Consider the following 21,995-nt stretch of genomic DNA (forward strand, 5'->3'; position numbering starts at 1 on the left):
ACAACTAATTGGTCTCTCGTTTAAAACGTGTTGGTGCTTTAGAATTAGATATTTTTAAATCTGATAAATAGTAGTAATATTTTAGTGTATTGGAAAAGCGTGCCAAGTCACCGCTTTCCTGGAACGAACTACTTTGCTAGTATATTTTTTAAATAACATCAAAACGTTCAAAATCATGTAAGAGTATGCTTAAAAGCGTATTTAGGGTCAAATGAGTCACTAATAACTAATTAACTAATTATATTTCAATAACAAAATACTAAATTATATTATTACAAATCTATAATGATATATTTAAACGATCATATTCCCAGATTTTGTGGTAGTCACATGGGCTGAGTTTTGTAAAGGAAATTAGATGGGTCTCGTGGTAGTTTATTTTACAAACAATTGATTGCGTTATTATATTCAGCTTCAAATTTAAAAGAATACTAATGGAAGAGAAAAGATGAGTATTAATTTGTTTGGAAGTTATTAAGCCGATACAAAATATGATGTATTTTAAACTACGATATTTATCTAATAATGCATTTCGTTGTATATTTTAATTAATCTATTAAAACCACTGCCATTTTAAAAATTAGTGTTGACGTGGATTATGGATTTAAAAATCCAAATAATAGTCCCAATTGTAACCAATCTTATATTTTTGTAATTAATAGCACTGAACACCTTTGAAAATGACCTTTAAAAGGGTATAACAAATGGAGTTTTTTTTTTTTTTTTGTTCTTTTGTTTTTGTTTTTTCCTGGGATAATATTTCAGGTGTTTAGTTAATTAATGATTTCAATTTAATCAGTGGATATACTCAATCATAGTATAAACTAGTATTTGTACCCTCTGCAATACATGGGAAATGTTTTTATATTTATATAAAATTGATATCAACTCAATTATCAATATTTATAAATATAACAAAAAAATTAATTATAACTGTATATTTTTGCTGAATATTGAAAAAAACAAAGAAGAATTCACAATAATAAAAATTGATATTATGAAAAGGCAAAAAAATAAGTTAAAAATAAAAAGAATTGAAAAATAGATTTATTCCAAAAAAAGATGAGAAATGAGAGTTTAAATAAATATAACTTTTATATTTTAAATAAATATTTGCATAAAAATATAATTTACAAATAAATCTTCAATTTTATTACAACTACAAAATTATCACTCAATTTTAAATTGAAATCTTACCTTTTTAATATAGTATAGATTTTTGGAGACTTTACTTTTACATTTTACTATCTACAAAAACCTAAATCAGAACTCCAAAAATGCTACAAGAACATCTTTTGTAACATTATTATATATTAGTTGAGGAAGTATTTGTACCAAAAAACTTTATTTTACAATTGTTTTTCTCTCAAAGATATGTAATCTATATAATATATAAAAGAGGAGTTTTTCCCTCTCTTTTTCTCTCTCTTCTTCCATCAATTTTTTCATTCTTTTTTTCTTTTAGTTTTTCATAATTTAATTCTTTTGTAAATATTGTCAAATTTAATTCATGATTTTTTTTCAATATGCATCTTAAATTACTATTCTATAAAAACATCAAAAATAAATTTAAAATGATTAAGTTATGAAACATTTAAAATATTTTATTTTCTCTCTTTTCATTAAAATTTTATAACTTTTTATTTATGTTTGTATATGAAAATATTTAGTATGACGTGTAACTCTATAATAATAATGTGTAAATGCTAATTTTTGTTATTGAATAATTTTTATTACACTTTATACAAAGTTGTTAATATAATTTTTAAATTCAAGATTTTATTGAATAATTGACGTGAATTATTTTATTTTATTTTTAAAATATATTTTATATTTATTTAAATATATCGTTAATTTCGATGTTCGTCGTGCATCGCACAAATGGACGTTCTAGTGTTAGAGAATGATGAGTTCGCAACCTAATCAATACTCGATTGCAATCAATTTTACAGCTAGCCTTATGAGTGTGTGTGTGCTCGCATATAGTAAGATACTATATAATTTGGAAGATTCTGTTAAGGATTATATTTATGGTAAGATATATAATTATACGCAGACTTATTTATTTAGACCTTCTAGAAGGTCTACAGGTTGGCCAAAAATGCCTTGTAAGACGTGGTTGTCACATTTCAGTCTTTTTACATGAATTATGCTGTTTTCTCGCTTTTCAAATGCGGACAATTAAATAAAAATGACGAAACCAAATGCCGGCCGTATGATTGTAGGCCAAAACAACAATTTAATTACTTACAATTCCCTTTAAATAACCAGGGGCTTAGCCCACTGGCCACCGGGTCCCCACTTAAGTGAAGTGACCCGGGTTCGATCCCTCTTGGGAGCAAATTGGAGATTGGAGATATAAGGTGGATTTTGGTGAATGGAGAGATATGGAGAGATAAGGTGGTTCTTGGATTGGAGTGGATGGAGAACTAATTACTAACATCTAACATGACTTTGTCGATCAAAAAAAAAAAAAAACAATTCCCTTTAAATCAATTATTAAATATATATTCTAGACATTACACCAAAAGAAATATCTATTCTAGACATCAAATTTTAACTCACGCTTTTAATTTTAATTAAATATTACTTACTCCATTCATCCATCAATTCTTGATTTATTTTATAACAGCACGAGTTTCAAAAATTTCGTTGAGTGTATTGTGAGCAGATTAAGAATCTCATCTTTATAGTAATTTTAAATTGTTTAATTTGATTGTGCGGTGGGTCTAGAATGACAATATTAGTAAATAAGAAGTAATCATATTTAAGAATAAAATTAGATGTTTGTATGAGATAAACTTACTAAAAATAGAAAGGGTCAAGTTTTTGTAGACAGACAACGGGTCATGATCATGAATTGATCGACATACATGACCATCTCTGTTGAGATATCATGTATTTCCTCCATTCCCATAAATATGCATAAGGTACTTAATTTTAATAGTAAAAAGTTATTTAAAGTATTCATGGGTATTGTTAAATAAAAAATGTGGGTAAAAATAAGTACTCTAAGATACAAGGGTAAAATTATCCAAATTATATGTAAAGTAGCGTCCAAAAATAAAATGTGCATAAATTTGGAGAACATACCAAAATAGAAAAATATTCATAAATATGGGGGAACGTGAGAGTATTAAAAAGCTTTTCTAGCAGGAAAATGACTCTATACTGAATAAGAATCACTCAAAAACAAAGTATATATCTTAAGAAGAAGGATTACGCTCTCAGATAATCTGAAACAATTGACATACATAATTCGTCACATCTTCTCATTGGCTATGTACGTGCACAATCAAACATAGTATTCCTTCCGTCCCACGAAATTTGAGCAATTTTTTTTTGGCACGAGTTTTAAAGAATTAGTATTTTGTGTGTTAAGTGTGGTAAATGAAAAAGTGAATAAATGGAAAAACTTTTGTCATATAAGGAAAGTGCTCAAGATTCGCTGGACAACCCGAAAGGGAATACTGCTCAAGCTTTGCGGGACAGAGAGAGTATTCACAATCAGCATTTGACATCTACATCGTCGTGAAGCGCAGAAGCTCAAGAGCAAAAAACATACCAAACAGTAATCTATACAACCAAAACTAAATTCCTTTGCAATTCCATAGATATCTAAAATCACTTAATGTGCAATATTTTGACAACTATATGCTATCCATCTTGATTCAACATCACCAGCTTTTTCTGATCTTCTTCGTTAATTACCTAAATTTGAATCACATAATACAATTCTCAATCCAGTACTAATGTCCAAGGTTCGTGACCAAAGATGAATTATTGGCTTCACTGCTTATTTTAATACACACACAATCACGACCACTGGCGGAGGAGCTAGGGGGAGCTATAGCACCCTCCAACACCGTGAGGGAGTTTCCAGTTGAAGTGATTAAGAAGATGAGCTAAAGGGAGCCCAACACTAGCCCACACAAATGCCATTCCTGGACACATTCTCTTCCCACTCCCAAATGGCAGATATCGAAAAATGAAAGCTATAGTCCTCATTTTCAAATTCCGTAACATATAATCCTCTTTTTGAAAAGCTCTAAAAATTACGGTCATATTTTAACAATTAACTCTATCAGATGCCACATGTGTTTAAGAAAAAGTTGATAGATAATGTGTTGAGTGAAAATGAATGGTTGTGGTTAAATTGATTGTGGAGTTATGCAGAAATGAGTGGTTATGATTAAAAATAGAAAGTGAAGCCATGTTCCAAAATGAAAATATGTTACTTTCTTATGCGACGTATGAAAATGAAAAATATGAAACTTTCTCATGGTACGAAGAGAGTATAATGATATATATCTGACTTACTATAATGATATACCTTTGATGTTGCCATAGTCGATAGGGAACTGCATCTCTCCGCTTTCCTTAATCCTGAGCAAAACATCTATCAAATCTTCGTTACCAAAAGCTCCATTACCTCTCCCAGAATCCTTCCGATTTGTTTCGTGGTCGTCGATGATGGCATCAAGAATCACATGAAGCTGGCGACGCATCCTCATCAATCTCAGCTTAGTCCCCCAACTGAAGAGGTGGTGCCCATTTCAACGGCTTCTTCCACTAACTTGAGCAATGAATCTTTATCCTTGCACACCTTCCCAAACGCAGCTCTACAAGTGATGGAGCTCATCAATGAGAAGAACTTCTTGTTGGGAAAAGTGGTGAATAAATATTCACGAGTGTTCAAAATAAATGACACTTGCACAGCGGAACCAGGATAATTCTTTTCCCTCTTGCTGGATTACAAAATGGGATCCAAACCAAGAAAAATATTTGGTGCAAAATATAAGAAAATATGAGACAAGAATTTTTACGTGGAAAACCCAAATTGGGAAAAACCACGAGACCGTAGTCTAGAAATCATCCACTATGTATATAGTAGGCTTACAAAATTCTCCCTACACAAAATAGGGGAAACACAAATCTCAAGTTTAATAACTTGGAAAACACAAGAGGACTGAGCTACTATTTTAAGAGAGAGAAAAAATCCTATGATTTTTCCTCACAATTTTCTTCTCTCAAAATGCACTCACCAAACTCTCTCTTGTTTTGCCTCACTTTTCTTTTCTCTTCTGCACCTTTCACCTTCTGCAGAGCTCCGCAATTTATAGGAGATTTGGGCTATCGTATGTTGAAAATAAGCTGCAAATTCTTCTTCCAATTTGGTGGGCTGCAGCTAATTGTTGAACCATCCACTGCAAATGTCAAAAGTTGATCCTCAATGTCAAAAGTGGGGTCCACATGATGTGGAAAGCTCAACAATTCTCCCCCTCCACGTCATGTGGAGATTCAACTAGACCTGCTTCACGTTTGCAGATCTCAAACTTATCTCGGGGTAAGGACTTGGTAAACATATCTGCACCATTCTCATCGGTGTGGATCTTCTCGAGCTGCATTAGTTTTCTTTCAAGTACATCTCGAATCCAGTGATATCTCACATCAATATGTTTCGTTCTTGAGTGAAAACTCGAATTCTTACTCAAGTGAATTGCGCTTTGACTGTCGCAGTAAAGCACATACTTCTCTTGCTTCAAGCCCAACTCTTGTAGAAACTTCTTCAACCACAACACCTCTTTGCAAGCTTCCGTCACAGCAATGTACTCAGCTTCCGTTGTGGATAATGCCACGCATTTTTGAAGTTTCGATTGCCACGAGATAGCTCCCCTTGCAAGTCTCATCAGGTATCCAGATGTGGATTTCCTGGAATCTATGTCACCAGCCATGTCTGCATCCACATATCCTTCAAGTAGAATATGGTTATCACCAAACTTCAGACAAAGTTTAGAAGTACCTCTCAAGTACCGAAATATCCATTTCACTGCTGTCCAATGCTCTTTTCCTGGGTTTAAGAGAAATCGACTTACCACACCAACTGCATGAGCGACGTCAGGTCTAGTGCATATCATAGCATACATTAGACTCCCCACCGCAGAAGCATATGGAATCTTTTGCAGTTCTTCCTTTTCTGTCTCACTTGTCGGGCATTGTGCTGAGCTTAGCTTCATGTGACCCGCAAGTGGAGTGGCGACTGGCTTCGACTTGCTCATTCTAAATCTTTCAAGAACTTTCTCAATATATTGTTCTTGAGATAACCAGAGCTTCTTGCTCTTCCTGTCCCTGAAGATCTTCATTCCAAGGATCTGCTTAGCTGCGCCTAAGTCTTTCATCGCAAAAGACTTGCTCAGCTCTTTCTTCAGCTTATCAATCTTGCTGGCATCATGGCCTACAATTAACATATCGTCAACGTAGACAGACAATATGATAAAATCACCTCCTGCGAACTTCTTGAAGAAAACACAGTGATCTGAGGTGGTCTTGTTGTAGCCATGGGTTGACATGAAGGACTCAAACTTCATGTACCAAAGTCTGGGAGCTTGTTTCAGGCCGTACAAGCTCTTCTTCAACCTGCATACAAGGTTCTCTTTTCCTTTGACTTTGAAACCTTCAGGCTGGTCCATGTAGATTTCTTTGTCTAAATCTCCATGCAGAAATGCAGTCTTCACATCAAGTTGCTCGATCTCCAGGTCCAAACTGGCAGCAATCGCGAGCACCACTCTGATTGAAGACATCTTCACCACTGGTGAGAAAATCTCTTCAAAATCAACACCCTTTTTCTGACTGAAACCCTTCACAACCAGTCTCGCCTTGTACCTTGGTTGTGAGCTATTCTCCTCAGCCTTTAATCTGTAGACCCACTTGTTTTTCAGCGATCTCTTGCCGGCTGGCAACTTCACTAAGTCATAGGTGTGATTTTCAACTAAGGAGTTCATCTCCTCCTTCATGGCTTCTAACCACTTCTCCTTTTGGTCATGCGCCATGGCTTCTACAAAACTCTGTGGTTCTCCTCCATCAGTGAGCATTACATACTCATGTGGGCTATATCTGGTAGAAGGTTGTCTTTCTCTGGTAGACCTTCTGACTGGAGGGACATTATCTTGTACAGGTGGAGTCTGATCGTCACCTGCTTCATCATCAACTGGATCACCATGCTCCGGTTGGGTATCTCCCCCGTAATTCTGGAGTGTCGGTGAAGGAACTGGATCTAAGTTGACAGGAACTTCTGAATTAGATTCAGGCTTTTCCTTCGCATCATCAGGAACTTGATCTTCAAGGAATACAACATCCCTGCTTCTGATGACTTTCCTGTTAACTGGGTCCCATAATCTATAACCAAACTCTTCATGAGCGTATCCCAAGAATATACATGGTTTGGTTTTATCATCAAGCTTGGATCTCTCATCTTTTGGAATGTGAACAAAAGCCCTGCAGCCAAACACTCTCAAGTGTTTGTAAGACACGTCTTTCCCGGACCAAACTCTATCTGGAATGTCACCACCCAGAGGAGTTGATGGAGAAAGGTTGATCAAGTCAACTGCGGTCCTCATAGCTTCACCCCAAAAGGATTTTGGCAGTTTGGAGTGCGACAGCATGCATTTGATTCTCTCACAAATTGTTCTGTTCATCCTTTCTGCCACGCCATTGTGTTGAGGGGTCTTTGGGACGCTTTTCTCAAGCTTGATACCATGGTTCCTGCAGTGTTGCTCAAACGGGCCTTGGTACTCACCGCCGTTGTCTGCACGAACACACTTCAGTTTCCTTCCTGTTTGTCTCTCGACTTTTGCTTGAAAATTCTTAAAGACCTCCAACGTTTGGTCTTTGGTTTTCAAAGCAAAACACCAGACTTTTCTCGAAAAATCGTCAATGAAAGTGACGAAATATAGTGCGCCACCAAGAGTTCTGTCTTTCATGTAGCACAAATCTGTGTGCACCAAATCAAGAGGTTGAGCTCTTCTTGAGGGAGAGAAGCTCTTGAATGCAACTCTGTGTTGTTTTCCGGCCAAACAATCAACACAGGTTTCCAAGTGCATTCCTTTTACCTCAGGGATGAGGCTTCTTCTAGCCAAGATCTCCAGACCTTTCTGGCTTAGATGCCCTAGCCTCTTATGCCATATCTCAATGGAGGAATTTTTGACGACTGCATTCACCTCTCCATTGGACAACGTTGCATGCATTATGTAGAGAGAATTTTGCTTTCTACCCTTTGCTGCAATTAGAGAGCCTTTGATTAGCTTCCACTTTCCTCCGCCGAAATGGTTGATGTAGCCATCATCGTCGAGCTTGCCAGTGGAAATAATATTGAGTCTGATATCAGGAACATGTCGGACATCTTTTAAGATAAGCTTACATCCAGTGTCAGTAAGCAGGACAATGTCTCCTATACCAGCAACTTCTGTCACACCATGATTGGCCATTCTGACTTTGCCAAAGCTGCCACCGGTGTAGGATGCAAACATATCACGATGTGGTGAAATGTGATATGATGCACCCGAATCAACGATCCAGTCTGTTTGTTGGCATGACGAACTCACAAAAGCATCATCGCAAACTACGACAACATCGCCATCAGTTGCAATTGCTGTTGTGTCATTCTCAGCTTTTTCATTATTTCCACGCGCTTGATCTCTTTTCTTCTTTCTGCAATCTCTCTCATAGTGGTTTGGACCACCGCAATAATGGCATTTGAAGTCTTTTCTGGGTTTAGACTTCCCCCTGGATTTATCTCTCGAGTATTGAGAGCCTTTACTTTTACTTTTCCCTCGATCTCCGTTTTCAGCAATCATCGCCTTTGTCTCAGAAGAACGTTCTTGATCTTTTCTTCTGGATTCTTCATTAAGAAGACAATCTTTGACCATCTGCAAGGTCAGTGCTCCACCTGGAGCCGAGTTGCTGATTGACACTACAAGAGTGTCCCAACTGTCCGGCAACGAACTAAGTAGCAATAAAGCTACGACTTCATCATCAAGAGAAATCTTCATGTTGGTGGATTGGTTGATAAGACCCTGGTATGCATTGAGGTGCTCCGTCATGTTGGCACCCTCCGCATATCGCAAGCGAACGATTTTTCTGATGATCGAAGCTTTGTTTAAAGCATTTTTCCTTTCAAACATAGCTTCCATTTTCTTCCAAAGAACGTCAGCTTTTTCCTCATTAGCAAAATGATGAAAAATACTGTGTTCAATGAAGCGCCGGACGTAACCAACTGTTTTTCTGTGCATGATGACCCATTCATCATCACTCATATCCTTTGGTTTGGCATCATCTCCATGTAAGGGCAAATAGAGATCCTTACAATAGAGAAGATCCAACATGCTTGGCTTCCAAATTGAGTAATTTGATCCGTTCAATTTGAACATACCACCAAGCGACGACGATTCCTCCATTTTTAATCCGCCTCAGAACCAAAGTGGCTCTGATACCACTTGTTGGAAAAGTGGTGAATAAATATTCACGAGTGTTCAAAATAAATGACACTTGCACAGCGGAACCAGGATAATTCTTTTCCCTCTTGCTGGATTACAAAATGGGATCCAAACCAAGAAAAATATTTGGTGCAAAATATAAGAAAATATGAGACAAGAATTTTTACGTGGAAAACCCAAATTGGGAAAAACCACGAGACCGTAGTCTAGAAATCATCCACTATGTATATAGTAGGCTTACAAAATTCTCCCTACACAAAATAGGGGAAACACAAATCTCAAGTTTAATAACTTGGAAAACACAAGAGGACTGAGCTACTATTTTAAGAGAGAGAAAAAATCCTATGATTTTTCCTCACAATTTTCTTCTCTCAAAATGCACTCACCAAACTCTCTCTTGTTTTGCCTCACTTTTCTTTTCTCTTCTGCACCTTTCACCTTCTGCAGAGCTCCGCAATTTATAGGAGATTTGGGCTATCGTATGTTGAAAATAAGCTGCAAATTCTTCTTCCAATTTGGTGGGCTGCAGCTAATTGTTGAACCATCCACTGCAAATGTCAAAAGTTGATCCTCAATGTCAAAAGTGGGGTCCACATGATGTGGAAAGCTCAACACTTCTCAGTTAGATTCACCGGCTCTCCGGCAGAGGGGAGACGACGATGGTGTCCCCTCCGCCCAGCTTCAAATGCATTATTGGGCCATACTGTTGGGATAGATCTCGGAAACTACGAAAATCAAAACCACTTGAAATGAGGTGCAAGTTTCCGATTATTGGGAGTTTTTTAGGGCTTGGCGGTAGATTAACGCCAACATTTTCGGATTTCTTCCAAATTTTCATCAACAACAACATTACAAGAGGAAAAACCACAGTTCCATTCAACATCACCCACCATTTTCCCTGAAAACAAAAACACATATATTAGTAACACGAATTCTAGCTATTTACTTTCATAGATACAATTCGAGACAAACCAAAATAAATGTCTAGCTTACAATTTAATATAATCCGACAATTCAAATTCGTATTAAAATTACTACAATCCGATTTGTCCACATCAGCATTCTGGCATGCTAGGTAAGCTTTAATTTGGTCAAAAATAGAATTTTTGTTAAAATGACTACAATCAATAAGTTGGTGTAACTTTTGACACTTCTAAAATTTATGTTAAAAATCAGAATTGGTCCAAAATTGGTATATTTATACGCCAATAATCTAGAATTAAATTACCTCAATTGTTATCTTTCTTTGTTATCTTTCTTTCTTTATCTAGATACTCATATCACTTTACAATTTATGTACCCGTATATGTCCCATACTCATTTAATTTTATCAAATACTCCTTCCGTCCCATTAGAATTGACACACTTGCCTTTTTTGTTTGTCCCACTAAAATTGACATTTTCCTAAAATGGTATGTGGTCCCTACATTCTCTACACACATAAAATAAATGGATCCTACCTACTTTACACTCTTTTTTTTTTTTTTTTTTTTTTTTGATCGGGCAAAGTCATGTTAGATGTTAGTAATTAGTTCCCCATCCACTCCAAGAACCACCTTATCTCTCCCATTCACCAAAGTCCACCTTATATCTCCAATCTCCAAATTCGCTCCCAAGAGGGATCGAACCCGGGTCACTTCACTTAAGTGAGGACCTGGTGGCCAGTGGGCTAAGCCCCCTGGTTACCTACTTTACACTCTTTATAATATTTTATTCTTAATCTCCGTGCCCAACTCAAAAGTGTCAATTCTAGTGAGACAGATGGTGTATATAGTAATCATGCATAAGTCATTGTTGTTAATAATTCTTAGATACTAGTATATACGCAAGGACGGAGCCAGAAATTTTATAGAGAGCACTTTTGAAATAGTCATTTTGAAGAAGGAAACACAATATTTGGTCACTAATTAAAAAAACATAAAATGTGGTCATTCATTACGTGTAAAGACTATTTTGTCCTTAATTAGGGCAGATCGGATTCGGGTCGAATTCGGGTTTACGCGCGCGCTAGGAACATATGATACTATTAGTGCCATATGTGCCAACCGAAAAAAAAAATCTAAGTATATGGCACTAGTGACACTAATATGGCCATAAGTACCATTCTTGCAACACTACATAAGAGAGTATATGGCACTAATATGGCCATAAGTACCATTCGTGCAGCATACTAAATGGAGAATCTAAACCCTAAATGGAGAATCTAAATCCTACGGAAAAGTGTTCAAAATGGTCATATAACTGTACCCGTCTAAATAATATCAGCACACAGGTATATGGCACTAATGACACTAATATGACCATAAGTATCATTCGTGCAACACTGAGTATATGGTACTAATGACACTATTAGTGTCATGTGTGTCTAACCCGCGCGCAAACCTGTTTGGTCCGCCCAAATTAAGGGCAAAACAATCATAAAACGTAAAAAATGGCCATATTTTGTATTTTTTCAATTAGTGGCCAAATATTGTGTTTTCTTTTTCAAAATGATCATGCGACTATGTTGTTTCAATTTTATATAGGTGAACTGTTTTAAAATCCAAAGTATAAAAACTAGATATATATTTAATATTAATCCACAATACTCTCTATGTCGTCCACGATAAGTGTGGTGTGGATGAGAGATGTGCATAAAGTGAAGAAAATGAACCCACCAAGAAAATGAACATGGTAGCTTTATCACTAATCAGCCATATTCCAACAATTATGGATTGGAGGAACCAATTGACTTTAATCCAATTAAATTTTAGTTGACCAGACTTAAACAAAATCAGAATTGTCTTTAAACATAAGGAATAAATCGGAATCAACATGAAACAATTATATGCTCAATTAGGTCTCACAGATTATTAAATCAATATTTCACTATTCTCGCCGAACTAATGATTTAGCTACTCATAATTAAACTAAGAACAATCAAATAAATTAAAGCAAATATGAAACAATAAAATAAATTACAATTAAACGAAACCAATCACCACACTTCAAAACCGAAAGTTAAACTAAATAAATTAAATTTAAAATAAAAGGTCACCACAAATTAAGAACTAAAAGTAGTATGCTCCAATCTTGTTCCAGCCGCCAATCTCAAAAATCCAAAAGCAAGAAAACAAGTAATTTAATTAAAACTAATCAAACATGTAGCACTAGAGAATTAAAAATAAAACCTAACTTTTTCCTTCCCAGACTAGTGGCTGCGAGTAATAAAAACAAAATCAAGGGATTTAAACCCTTAATTCGGCGATTACCAACACAAGGCCCAAAAAAAAAAAAAAAAAAAAAACAAAAGTTTTGAGCTTAATTAAATTTAGAATAATTAACTCCAAGCTCAATCTCTAATTCTTTTCCAATTCACACGATCACTTCATCAAATTTACTCATTTTACCAGCTTTCTTCATCACGAGCCTCCAACCACGATCCATGCAATTCCTGCGTCAAACACCAACAAACTTGGACAATATCAAATAAAAACATACGATAATAAGCACGAATCTAGACAACTAAATTGCACACATCAAATCTCCTCACACTTGAATCATACTTGCCCTCAAGTATGAAGTGAAGAAAAGACTAAATCGTGGAAATAACTGTACATTCATTCAATCTTCAGTCACATTTGACACAAATGGGCATAATTGTGTCATGTGTACATAATAAATGACACAATTGGCACGAATTTACCCATTTGTATCAACTGTACCATCATAACCCGCGTGCCCCAACCCAAACCCGAAGCTCAACCCGCGCGCAAATTTGAATCCGGTCCGCACTAATTAAGGGCAAAACAGTCCTAAAACGTAGAAAATGGGAGGCCAAATATTAAGTTTCATTGCTTAATATGACTATCTCACAAGTTGACTTTTTTTTATCTGCAATAAGAGTTCATTAATTATAATTAAATTTTAATTAATGTGTATGCACTGTGTATTCGTATGTATCAAATTATGTCCAAGTCAATTTTGGATTGGAACAAATTGTGGCAACAATTGTGTTGGGACCAGACTTAAATAATTTCGGCCGGTGACTTTACATGATCACTAGTTTTAACGAAGAAATAAAATAAGACGGAGAACCATTTTAAGTCATTCGATCATAAAGATTTACGGTGAATGTATCATTTTGATGGATAAATGTAGAACCTGAAATCGAATCCTGAAGGGAGCAAAAATTTTATTTTTTTCGAATGCAATAAATTTAATAACGGATGCATTAATTTATATAACAGATGCAATAATTAATTTTAATAGTTCTCATATTCTTACGAAAATTGTGATCACCCGCATCCAAGGCAATTCTCTTGTAAAGAAAAAAAAAACAAACAAAAAATCAAACTAGAAATTCACTAGCTGCTCAATTATTCTTCTTCCAGCCGCAGAGATAGTTAATTGCCAAAGAAAAAGTCAAGTTCTCCTATCCCCCAAAGTTCATATTTAATTTAAATTGACGCAAGTTTATGGGCCAAAAGTACGAACATAATTAAACTCTTAGCCCAACTACGTTTGTGGCTAATTTAAATTAAATAATAATTCTATCCTTAAGATAATCACATTTATATTCTTGTGTAAAATGTGTTTCACCAACAAATAAAATAATGTATTAATTACGTGTAAAATGTACTGTATTCCTGCTTATTTATCTAAAAATGAAGAATAATCCCATCCCAAAAATTTAGGATTGCTTATATATAGAGCTACTAGTCTTGTTTGAGTACTGTTTCAAATATCAACTCCACTAGCATCTTCGCTCGTGCGTTGCACGGCGACCATCGAAATTAAATAATATTTTAAATATATAAATATATATATATATATATATATAAATATAAATATAGGGAGAGGTTCAAGAAAGAACCATAAATAAAAAAAGAACGGAGAACCATTTTCAGCCATTGGATTATCATGATCTACGGTGGATGTATAATCTTGTTGGATATATGAATGCAGATCCTGGATTCGAATACTGAAGGGAGCAATTTTTTTTATTTTTTTGAGTGCATTAATTTTAACAGCGAATGCATTAATTTTTACAGTGAATGCATTAGATTTGATGGTTCTCACGTTCTCACAAATAATGAAGTTCTCTCTAGAACCACACCCTATATATATATATATATATATATATATATATATAGGAATGAGATCATATAGATCCCAATGCTTATAATAGATCCCTAGATCCAAATCTTGACCACACATTTATGACATGTGGCGCATCAAGATGGTGACACGTGGCAAGGAGCTTCCAAGCATTCCAAGGCAAAATCTGGAGGGGTAAAATTGGAATGTAATTTTCGGATTTAATAATTAAAAAAATATATATATTTTTTTAGATTTTCTCAAAATAGATATATTTTAGATACATATAGTTTCACACAAAGATGCATAAAGTTTTCACATGAAATGCATAACTTTGAACAGAAAAATACATTTAATTTTTCCAGTTTTGGTATTTTCACCACCCCACCCCATACCACCCCCCAATCCAGCCCACACCACCCCCAACCCTCCCCATCCATTACCACCCCCCAAAAATAGGCATGTTTCACATGCATATAAAATCAAACAAAAATGCATAAAGTTTTCACATAAAAATGCATTAAATTATACAAAAAATGCATTTCATTTTAATAAATCGGGTAGTTTCGCCACCCCACCCCACCCACCCCCCCAATTTTTTTTTTTCAAAAATTGATTTTCTGATTGCTGGCCCACCCCCACCCCCCTCCAAATTAAAAAAAAAATAAACTCATTTTAAAAAAAAAAATTTTGGGGGTGGGATGGGGGGTGGGGGGGGGTCAGTGGTCAGAAAATCAGTTTTTGAGAAAATAAAAAATAAAAAAAATTTTTGTAGGGGGGGTGGGTGGGGGTGGGGGGTAGGGGTGGGTCAGTGGTCAGAAAATCAGTTTTGAAAAAAAAAAATTTGGTGGGGGGGGGGGTGGGGGGGTGGGTGGGGGGTAGGGGGTGGCTGGGGGTGGGGTTCAGGGGTGTGGGGGGTGGGGTTGGGGTGGGGTGAAATCTTATGCATTTTTATATGAAACTTTATGCATTTTTATATGAAAGTTCATGCATTCTCGTATGAAACTTTATGCATCTAAAATATACCTATTTTGAGAAAATCTAATTTTTTCTTTTTTTTTTTTAATTTCGAAAATTACATTCCAATTTTACCCCTCTCCAGATTTTGCCTTGAAATGCCTTGCCACGTGTCACCATCTTGATGCGCCACATGTCATAAATGTGTGGTCTAGATTTGGATCTACGGATCTATTATAAGCATAGGGATCCACCGGAACCCAACCATATATATATATATATATATATATAAGAGTAAGTGTAAATTATTATTTTTTTAAATAACATATTCCACACCAATTATTCAATAAAGAACCTTAATTAGAAAACACATAAAATTTCATTACTTAAAATATAAATTAATTGTTTTTAATTGAGAATAAATATAAATATATAAATTCGTCAAAAATCAAAAGCAAGTAGAAATAATTAGATATCATATCGATATCCTAAGATGTAAAAAATTACTACTTGCATATAATTTAATACTCCATCTGTTCTTGAAACATCTGCATTTATTTCCATTTTCGTCTGTCCTCAAAACATTTTCTTATATTTGGAAACAATTCCACTAACTATTACCCTTACAATTTATACTTGTAACAAGTAGTTTTGTTGGTTGGTTAATTGGTCACATTTTATTCATGAAATGGCTTGGGTTGGTATTAGTCTGGATACGGCAAAATCATTCTATTAGATCGAATAAGTACATTCGATCTAATAAGTACCTTGTATCAGAATTGATAAATTCTATGGCTCGGATCTTTAGTATTCTCTTATTTATTACCTGTGTCTACTATTTAGGCAGAATACCGTCACCCCTTTTTACTAAGAAACTGAAAGAAACCTCAAAAACGGAAGAAAGAGATGTAGAAATAGAAACAGCTTCCGAAATGAAGGGGACTAAACAGGAACAAGAGGGATCCACCGAAGAAGATCCTTCTCCTTTTGTGGGACCACTTCTCCACTCATCAAATGTACAACTGAACTTTTATTAAAACTTGTATCGCCTCCCCTTAGGAAGATGTTTCAAGGATGGAGAAAGCATATTCTTTTAATTGAATGCATATTCAAATCATATTTACTCGGTTATTTTGTTTAAATATCAATTTAAAAAATAATGTTCATTTGAGACATTCAATGGGCGAACATCCTCTGCGTTAAAGGTTTAATCTTCACAATCCAATGAGTCCATGTATTAATCGTATAAAATAAGAATAATTTTTCAACCTTTAGATCGTGACGATCTATGATAAATTCATGACTTTGCTAAATGAATTCATGGTGCAGGGTTCAAATCATGTACCATGAATTCATAATTTTTATAACAAATTAATTACAATGTTTCATAGCGAATTCATAATGGACTCATTTTATACGATAATTGTAGTTTGTATAGTGATCACTTCCATATATATGAATCAAAGTCGTAAAACATTACATGAGAAACATTTTGAAATTACGAATCTGAATTTTTTAGACAAATCAAATGCAATGATGGTTAAATTAATGATAATTTAAATTTTAAGAAACTGTAATTTAATTAAATATAATATTATCAATTAGATAAATTTTATTAAATATAGTATACTCAATTAGATCAATTTTAAAAAAACTGTAATTTAACCTTATGTAAACAATCAATTAGATCAATTTTTTTTATGTAGTAAAATATTATATAATAAATTTTATATTATACGGAGTATTATAAGCTGGCCCAAAATTAAGGTAACAATTATGAGAAGAAATATGGATAATAATAGAAGGATCATTGTGATTTTTTTGCTAGAGATTTGAGAGTGTAGATATGGAGAGCCAAAAATATTGTATATATCAATACTAACAATGCAGCTATAGTTTACAAAAATCACAAAATCTTACGTACATCCCGGGTGTACCATACATCCGAGTTGTACTCTGCCCGAATCCTGACCCAGATGAACTATTCTGCCCGGATGTCAAGTATTAGTGTCATTTCAATATAGTATTAGTGTCATTTACATGTAATGTTAATGTCATTTCAATATTGTATTAGTGTCATTTCAAGATAGTGTTATTTATATAACATGATAATGTTATTTCAATATAGTGTTAATGTTATTTCGAGATAATGTTATTTATATAACATATCATTTATAAAACAAAATAATGTTGGTGTCATTTCAAGATAGTGTTAGTGTCATTCCAAGAAAAAATGGGTCAAAATAGTTCAATTGAATCAAAATCCGTGCAGGGTACAACTCAAGTGTATGGTACACCCGGGTGTACAGAAGACCACCTCTACAAAAATAATAAGATTGATAATAGAAAAATTATTGTGATTCTAGAATTAGTCTACACAAGGAAAGTGGGGAAAGCAAGAGTTGTGAGTTGACTTAGAAAAATCATTATGATTTGGGAGTTAGTCTAGACAAGAAGAGTGGGGCGAGCAAGAATTGTGAGCTGGAAAATATTATTATAATTTGAGAGCTAGCCTGGACAAGGAGAGTGGGGAGAGCAAGAGTTATAATGCATTTGTCCACGTAAGCGAGTTTTACTAGACAGAAATAGAAATACACTCATTTTGCCCCATAAATTAATTAACTTAGTGGAGAAGATAAATGAAGATTATTGCAAGAATGAAAGATTGATAGTAGAAAAATCATTATGATTTGGGAGTTAGTCTAAACAAGGAGAGTGGGGAGAGCAAGAATTGTGAGTATAGAAAAATTATTATGATTTGAGAGTTAGAGGGTGTTTGGCTAAGATTATTTTAAAGAGCTTATAAAATGTTTCAAGAGCTTATAAGTTGTCAAAGTGTTTGAATAATTGAGCTTATAAGCTAGAGAGAGAATTTTTTTGCTAGATAGAGAAAAAAATTTTAGAGAGAGAAAATCGAAAAAAAAAATGAACTTGAATAATATATGATGAAAATAATAAATTATAGTTGAAAATTATTTGTAACAAGATTGTTACATATGAGATTATAAAAAAATAAGTTGGGGTAGATAGACTTACTTTTAAACTTATTGTTTGGGGAGCTTATAAGCTCTTGGAGCTTATTTTTGGAGCTTATAAGCTGTTTATGAGCTTATTTTGCCAAACACTTTGAAGAAGCTTATAGGCTGTTTTGAGGAGCTTATAAGCTCAACCAAACAAACATCCTCTAGAGGGTGTTTGGCTAAGCTTATTTTAAAGAGCTTATAAGCTCTTAGAGCTTATAAGATGTTTCAAGAGCTTATAAGCTGTAATTTTTAAGAGTTTATAAGTTGTCAAAGCGTTTGGATAATTGATCTTATAAGTTAGAGAGAGAAAATATTTTTTTAGAGAGAGAAAATAAAAAAAAATAATCTTGAATGATATATGATGAAAATAATAAATTATAATTGAAAAATATTTGTAAAAAGATTGTTTTATATGAGATTATAAAAAAATAAGTTGGGGTAAAAGAACTTATTTTTTGGGGAGCTTATAAGCTCTTGAAACATATTTTTGGAGCTTATAAGCTGTTTATGAGCTTATTTTATCAAACACTTTGAAGGAGCTTATAAACTCCTAAACAACTTATAAGCTGTTTTGAGGAGCTTATAAGATCAGCCAAACACCCTCTTTGTCTAGACAAGGAAAGTGGGGCGAGAAAGAGTTGAGAGTTGACATTATACATTTTTGTGGTCAAATAATTTTATTTAAGACATATTTTGATTTTTTGGGATGATAGTTGATAGGTACGAGATTTTTTTTTTAATCTCATATGACTATTCAAATTTTATAATAAAAATTTTCATTAAATTTAAAACTCCCAATAGGGGCTATATTTTCTAAATTTTGAGTTTGAAATTGAGGGGAGTGTATTCGTTTAGAATTTTAATAAATTTCTACAGACTTTTAAAATCTGGGTGTATTCGTTCAAGACTTTTAAAAGTCTATAAAAATCTGGGTGTATTCGTTCAAAACTTTTAAAACTCTATGAAAATCTGGGTGTATTTAAAAATCTATGGATTTTAACATTGGACTGATTTCCATTGATTTCATTCAAAAAATACACATGAACAAATACGAGCTCGGACCACGAGAATTCGGAAATCTTGAAATGCCAGCGCCGGCTGAGATCCAACGGCCGCGGATAGCAGGTAGAAGAAGCCAGCGGGGCTCCCAGCGATCACTGGGCGCTGGGTCCAGCGCTCGCTTGAGCCAACGGATGCTGGGATTTTTGATTTCAAATCCGTAAAAATCACATTAAATTCATGATAAAATCCGTTCAAAATATGTGTAGATTCCTATTAGAATTCCAAAATACACGAAAGAATTTGTGTGGAATTCATACACTTTTAAAATTTAAAAATCTACAAAATTTTTGAACGAATACACCCCTTTAGTTAGGATTTATCAATTTTCTGTGCCATTATCTTCTTAATGTTTATTTTTTATTATTACAAAATTTCTCACCTACTAAGTTTTCAAAATTGGACTAGTAGAAATAGGAAACATATCGTTTGCATCTTAAATTATAAGTATTGTCGGTAGCACCAAAGTCATTACATAAATTAAATTCATTGTAATTATGATTTAATTAAGGGAAATTGCACCTAAATACATGAATTTTCAACTATTTTTATTTTTCACATGATTGTCATTTGCTATTAGGGATGTAATCCAACCGAGCCGAACCGAATAGTGATGTGCTCAAGTTTGATTTATTTAGTATCGAATCGAATCTCGAACTTTACTTACCGAATATTTTGAGGCTCACGAGCCTATACGAACTTTCTAAATTTATATTTATATTCAAAATATTGATTATTTTATTTTAAAAATAAATTATTTTATTCAAAATAATATATATTAATTATTTTCTTATTACAAACAAAATTAATTAGAGATTTAATACAATTATTATTAATTTTAGTGGATAAATATAAGTTGTATTTACTACTAATAATTTATATTGTTCAAGCTGAATCACTTGACGAACATGTTCACGAGCTAACGAGCCGAATACTACTAAGCTCAAGTTTAGTTTGTTTATTTATCGAGCTTCTCTAAACGAACTTGAACGAGGTTTTTTCGAGTCGAGTTCTGAATAGTTCGCGAGCGACTTGATTTGTTTACAGCTCTATTTGCTATCAAATTAATGCTAAAACCTAACACTTGCAATGTTTACATGACTTAAACGGCTGATGTACTAAACAATATAGTTAGATGTCTAGTCACGCTAATATTAATTTGCCGCTTCAGCTAGCTAATATCCGTGGGCATGCTTCAAAAATATATAAAAGAAAATGTGTTAATAGGGGAATCTACCCACATTGATAAAACATCTTGCAAAACTACCCACATTCAAAGTCAAAGACCGAAAAGCAAGTTTGATGGTGATGACTTGCTTGGTTTTTTGTGTAAAAGTTGATGATGATGGAAATTGTGTAAGAGTTGTGTAAGAAAACAGTTAAAATTGGTACAAAATGTGAGAAAATGTGAACTCACGTCACTTTCATGCATTATAAGATTAAATAGATTTGAAAATTTTGAATAAATTAGGGGACGTTTGTGTGTTACAAACATTAATACGAAGGCCAAAAAAATCACGATTTTGTTGGGAAATTAGGTGCAATTTCCCTCTAACCAGATATGCGAGAGCGAGATAAATGCGGAATAATAAAGACACAAATTTGATAACGGAGTTCGGCCAATTATGCCTACGTCTCCGGAGCTGCTGCAGATCTATTTAAAGGGAGAAAAATATACAGTGTTTACAAACACTCACAACACTCAACTCACAACCCGTTTTTCTCACACCAAAAGCTTCTAACTAAGCTTTTATCTCAAACCCTCAAACTTGCTCTCTCTTACTAACAGAAGAAGATTTTCTGCTTTGGTGTATTTGTTGTGTTGCTGCAAGGCTCCTTTTATAGGCAAACCTATGCCGCAAAAGTTGAAGAGAAATAGCAGCCAAATCTTTGCTGCAATATTTGAAGAGAAAGCAGCCAAACCTTTTTGACTAACAAAAGTTGTTGCTGCAACTTTTGACTTAACAATCCGCAACTTTTGACTAACAATCTCCCACTTGAAGACTGATTTCAATCTGTCTTCACACCCCGATTAATGCAACAGCTCCTCTGGTCTTGTTACTCAAGCATACCAACTGAAGTTGAACACAACCTCAGTTTATCAATGGTTACCGTCTTCGTTAGCATGTCCGCTGGATTTTGAGCTCCACTTATCTTCTCGAGTTTCAAAATCCCATCTTCCAGAAGTGACCGGATAAAATGATACCGCAACTGTATATGCTTCGTTCTGGAATGGAAAGACGGATTCTTTGCTAGATGGATAGCACTCTGACTGTCACAATACAAGACATTGTCTTGTTGTTTCTTGCCCAATTCTTCCAAGAAACCTTGTAGCCAGACCATTTCCTTGCTGGCTTCTGTGACAGCAACATATTCTGCTTCTGTTGTGGAGAGAGCAACTATCTTCTGCAGTTGAGAAACCCAACTCACTGCTGTTCCGCCCAGAGTATAGATATACCCTGTAGTGCTCTTTCTGACGTCAACATTTCCAGCTAAATCAGCATCCACATAGCCTGTCAATGTCGTATCTCCACCTTTGAAACATAGTGCTTTGTTAGTGGTACCTCGTAGATATATGAGGATCCATTTGACTGCTTCCCAGTGA

The sequence above is a fragment of the Salvia miltiorrhiza genome, chromosome 8 (assembly GCF_028751815.1).
Source record: "Salvia miltiorrhiza cultivar Shanhuang (shh) chromosome 8, IMPLAD_Smil_shh, whole genome shotgun sequence".
NCBI lineage: Eukaryota > Viridiplantae > Streptophyta > Magnoliopsida > Lamiales > Lamiaceae > Salvia > Salvia miltiorrhiza.